The sequence below is a fragment of the Molossus molossus genome, unplaced genomic scaffold (genome assembly GCF_014108415.1).
Source record: "Molossus molossus isolate mMolMol1 unplaced genomic scaffold, mMolMol1.p scaffold_m16_p_21, whole genome shotgun sequence".
Classification (NCBI taxonomy): domain Eukaryota; kingdom Metazoa; phylum Chordata; class Mammalia; order Chiroptera; family Molossidae; genus Molossus; species Molossus molossus.
Window position 1 is genome coordinate 18166446 of NW_023425357.1, and position 5264 is coordinate 18171709.

General features: G+C 58.0%; 1 long non-coding RNA gene across 1 annotated transcript; it reads right to left on the reverse strand.

The window, feature by feature from the left end:
* Positions 1 to 483: 483 nt before the first annotated feature.
* LOC118639468 lies at positions 484 to 4529 on the reverse strand. Its single transcript, XR_004961178.1, has 3 exons — positions 4384 to 4529; positions 1869 to 1992; positions 484 to 652 (listed from the first exon to the last, which is right to left on the reverse strand). It is a non-coding gene; the product is annotated as an uncharacterized LOC118639468 (long non-coding RNA).
* Positions 4530 to 5264: the final 735 nt, after the last annotated feature.

Here is a 5264-nt window from a genome sequence, read left to right on the forward strand (position 1 = left end):
AAAAAAATTTTTTTTCCTTTACTGATTTTAGAGAGAGAGGAAGGGAGAGGGAGAGATAGAAACATTGATGAGAGCCCTGGCCGGTTTGGCTCAGCAGTTAGAGCGTCCGCCTGCGGTCCGGAGAGACCTGGGTTCGGTTCCCGCTAGGGGCATGTACCTTGGTTGCAGTTTGTCCCCGGCCCTGGTTGGTCATGCGGGTGGCGGCCACTCGATGTGTCCCTTTCACATCGATGTTTCCCTCTCTCTCCCTCCCACTCTGTCTGTACAAAAGGAAAAATGTCCTCGGGTGAGGATAAATAAATAAATAAAATAATTAAAAAAAAAAAAAGAAACATTGATGAGAATGTGGATTGGCCGCCTCCTATATGCACCCCAGTAGGGACCTGACCCACAACCTGGACATGTGTCCTGACCAGGAATCAAACCAGTGACCTCTTGGTGCATGGGTCAACGCTCAACCACTGAGCCACACCAGCCGGGCCTAAATATCTATTTTAATCAACAGCAACAGTGTGGGAGGACCCCAAGCTGTGGGGTGGTGGGAGAAAAATGGCTTTGGACTTGGAGTCAGGAAGGCTGGCCTCGAGGCCTGGCTTATCCTGTGGTAAATGGCTTCCCCCTCTGCCTCTTGCTCTTCTTTTTGTGTTCACATCTGCAAAGGATTAAAACACAAGTGACTGACCCACCAGGGCTGCAGGAGAGAGAGAGAGGGAAAACATCGATGGGAGAGAGAAACATCGATTGGTTGTCTCCTGCATGACCCTGACTGGAGCTGGGGATCGAACCTGCAATCTATGAACCTGCAACCTATGAACCTGCAACCCAGGTACATGCCCTTGACCGGGAATCAAACCTGCGACCCTCCAGTTCACAGGCTGGTGCTCTAAACACAGAGCCAAACTGGCCAGAGCTCTGCGGTGCTCATTTTAAATTTATTTTGTGACTAGGTGACACATGTATGTAGCAAAAAATCAAAATAGCACCAAAGAGTATTTCACTGACCGTTACGTGTCCCTCCAACCCAGGCAGCACAGCGCCAGCCCTTACCGTCCTGTATGCCCTCCCAGAGATAGAGTGTCCAGCAGGCATGGGTGTGCCCTGCTGCTTTTTTCCAGTTGTAATATTGTATCTTAGAGATCAATATTTCCAGTTGTAACATGGTATCTTAGATATGGTTCTATATGGATACACAGAGAGTTGCTGATTCTCTGCAACCCATGGACACTACTCCACTGCTGGATACATTATAATTGATTTACCTTCTCAGTCTTTTGCTACTCACAACCCTTGGACACCTATGTTCTGTTCCTTTGTGAACACACCTGCAAGGCAAGTTCTGAGATTCCCCCCTTTCTTTGGAGCAACTATGCTGGAGCCTGAAGGGTGGGAAGCTCTGTGAGCTGGGTCCCCAAAGTGGCTGTGGTAGGTCTGGGGACTCCAAACATGCCCCTCTGGGCCCTCTTCCCCTCTCCTCATTCCTGTGTCCCCTCCACAGACCATGCTCTTGGGAAAGGTTCTAAAACCTTACATCTTAGGCTGTAGAAGGACTTAGCTTAAAGGAGTGTTTTTTAAACTTGCATTTAAACCTTTTATGTAAACAAGATTGCCTATATCCCTTCAAGGTCCTGTGCTGGTGGGCATCAATGTCTTGAGAGGGGAACCCCCGCAGCTACCCCAATAATCACCCAAGGGCAGGCCAGGCAGAGGAGAGGTGAGTGTAGCCCCTAGTCCTCATGCAGTGTCTGTTCTGCCTATTTCCACGGTTGGTATTCCAGCAAGCCTTTCTCTTTATTTGTCCTCCTCTCCCCCATCCCCAGCCTAAGAATGATAATGGGGGATAACCCAGGGGACAGATGATGACTCCTCACCGGATGCATGTTGCTTCATATCTACTTTGACATGGTCTCCTCTTAAATCTTCACAACTCCAAGGCTTGGGGCCAGTGCCCTGTTTCATAGATGCTCCCGAGGCACAGAGTGCAGGGATGGCCTCCTGGGGAAATAAAGCCAGCAGCCGGAGGAGCTGATGTGGGCTGTCCTGGTCATCTCTGTTGACAGTGATGCTACTCAGAGACCCTGGCCCCAACCCCTGCCAAGAGGCAGCCCAAAGTGGCCAGATCAAAGCCTTTTCTTGAAGGTGGCTCCAGCCATTCTCCCAGAGGCTGGAATAGGCACATTTGCAGGTGGGTCCTGGGACTCTCAACCAGCTGGACCCAATGTCCCTAGCCTCCTTCATTCTCTGACCTTGAAGAAGAACGCTGAGGCCAAGTCTCAGAGGGTTAGGAAAAGTCCAGGATCAGACATGACTCCAGCTGGGAATCGAGACAGGAAGAAGCAGAAGAGGTGTGGAGAAAGGTAGTCAGCATAGATTTCATGAAGGTCCAACTTTTTGGCTTTCTAAGAGTTGGAGGGTCTGGGCCTGAGTTCTGGCTGGCCTCATTTGGCCGGACTGGGTCAGTGCTGGCTGCAGGCTCTCCCTGTCCCCCCCACACCCTCTAGCCTACTTATTCCCTCATGCTGCCAAGTTGGGAGCCTGGGCGGAGTCCAGCCATACCCCCAGGGCTCTGTCTCTGATACCTTGGGGCTCTTCCCCTTTCTCCTTTCCCAGTCACCTCAAGGCTGCCAAAGGCCAAAATGAGGTGGCCTGGGTGAAATGCCCAGCACACTCTGGACTCAGACCCTGGCCTCTCCACCCCTAGGGGACAGTAGGCCTCTGCGGGTGCTCTAGCTGTCATCACACTGCCTGTGGCCCAGTGAATAGTGTAAAGCGGGCAGTGGTGGCGGGCACAGCTGGAAGGGGCCCCAGGCAGTCCACAGCGAGTCCTCCCACCCGATTCCAGCCTGGCGGGTCTGGTCCCCAGGGGGCGCTGCGTCCTAAGGTCTGTGGCAGCAAAGCGAAAGTTGCTCCGGCCACGCGGGGCGCCGTTGCGCGTGGGTGCTGCCGGGGAAGCCAGGCACTAGGGAGCCTTTCTTTAGCGCTCCGGCCAGGTCCGCGGGAAAAGCGCCCCTCGTCCGCCCCACGTGCACGCCGAGAGGTAGCGCCGAGGCTCCTGGGGGTGAGGGTCTCGGTCCGGCTTGCCACCCCAGCTGAGAGGGCCGACGGGTTGCGCGGGCGCGTGGGGCAGGAGGGGTGCCAGGCGCGTCGGGTCGTCGAGGCAGCGCGGAGGCGGGCACGCTGAGGAGGGCGGGCGGGGGGGCGGGGGCCGAGCTTATAAAAGCCCGCGGGCGGCGAGCGAGGGAGGGAGGGAGGCAGCCGCCAAGCCGCCCAGTCGCCGCCCGGCCCTGCTGAGCCTCCGCGAGCCGCGGATAGCTGCGCGCTGCGCTCGCGGCGGGGCAGGGCTCTCCCCGGAGTGGACGCGGGCCCCGAACCGAGGCGGGTCGTGCGGAGGCGCTCGGGTCCCAGTCTACAAGCCAGGGGTCCGGGCCGCGGCGCACGGCACGCGAGGCGACCCGCCTTGTGCACCATGGCGCGCCCAGTCCGGATGCCCCGCGCCGCCCCTTAGCGCCGCGGCGGCCCAGCGACCCCGGGCCCACCCGCGGGTGCCCCGGGCATGGAGCCGCACGTGCTCGGCGCCGTGCTCTACTGGCTGCTGCTGCCCTTGGCGCTCCTGGCCGGTGAGTGGGGCAGGCGCGGCGAGCTCTGAGGTGGGACACGGCTGTGGGGACACGCTCCCCACTTCCCGGCCCCGCCGCAAGCGAGGTCGGCCGGGGCGGGGGCCGTGCGCGGGCGGGCGCAGAGATTCCCCTGGACGCGCGGCCCTCGGCGCCCACATTCCAGAAGCATGAGAGCGCCGGGGCCGCCGAGGAGGCGCGGGCGGTCTCGGCAGGGGCCCCGTCCGAGCACCAGGCTGGGAGGGCGGCGGCGGGTTGGCAGTCGGGCGCCCACGGTGCGGCCCCGCGAGCGCCCCGGGGGAGCGCGATTGGCTTCTCCAGGGAGCAGGGCCCCCGCGAGGGGATTGTTTGCCCCTGTGGGATGGGCTGGAGAGCTGGTGAAGAGGGCACAAATCTCTTTTTCTATTTCATGTTAAAAAAAAAAAAAAAAAAAAAGCGCAAACTTGCATCATGACTTCCTGACCAATGTGGGAGAAGGCGGGCTTCCTGCCTGGAGCTGTTTAATCTGGAGCCTCCGGAGCAGAACTAACGTCTGTGCCCGGGGCGCGGCCCCCCCACTCTTCCCTGCAGGACCCCACGCCCCGCCGGGCTCGGGCAGGCGCATGCTTTGGAAAAAGTAGTTCGGGTTGCTCCCTGCCATCCCTCTCAGTGCCTGGCTTACTCCGCTCTCTCTCTAGTGCTGTGGCGGGCACCGGGCAGCTGGGGCTGGGCTGGGGGAGGGAACCCCCCCAGCAGGCTCTGGCCTTGGTATTAGAACAGAGGGTCTCCAAACCTGGCATTAGTGTCGCCCCTTCTGGAAAGCTCATCCTGTGGTTCCCTGTGGTTCTCCGCGCTGTAAGGCCTCTCTTCTGCACCCTCCCTGCCTCCACTGTGCCCAGGGCAGAGTGCCCAGAAACTCATTCCATCCCTCACACTGCCCTCAACTCTCTCCACGTGAGGCTGTCTCTCCTGGGTGTGAGCTGGAAAATACTCTGATTGAAATAATTTACAGAACCATGGAAAGGTTTGCATTGGGTGCAAGTGTCTGTTGGATGGAAATGTCAGGCCATGGTGGATGGGGTTGTTTTTGTTCCGAAAGTCTTTCCAGAGCCTCCCCACTCCCTCCAGGTAGGCCTCTGCCAACTTCTGTGATCGGTAGGTGCCGGCTCTCAGTGGGCCAGGAACGTAGAAGATCCACAGCAGCCTGCACTTTGGCTTTTAGACAGACTGTGTTTTGATTTGTAGCAGAGAAAGGTGGTGAAACTTGGGAAAATTTTCAAGACCAAATCAATGAAAACATTGAGGTCGGAGAGGAGGGTGTGAGTCCTCCCTTGTGTGTGCTGGACAGCCTGGTATGTGCATGGACAGTGCAGGGTCAGCAGGCTGTGCACAGTGCCTCTGGAGAGCCAGAGGGTACAGACAAGCAGGACAGACTCAGCTAGAGGTCGGCTTAGAAGCCGGTGATAAGAGGAGTAGGGAAGGACAGGTAAACTCAAAGGCGCAGGCTCACCTGTCCTGCCCACCAGCGCACCTGGATCCTCCTTGGCCTGGCTCTTCCAGAGGGAGAGAATCAAGTCGCTTAGGCCTGCAAAGGTGGGGGTCCTTCCTGAAAGGCACTTGTCGCCTAGATGGTGGAGTCTCCTTGCGCAGGGTCAGCAAACTTTTTCTAGAACG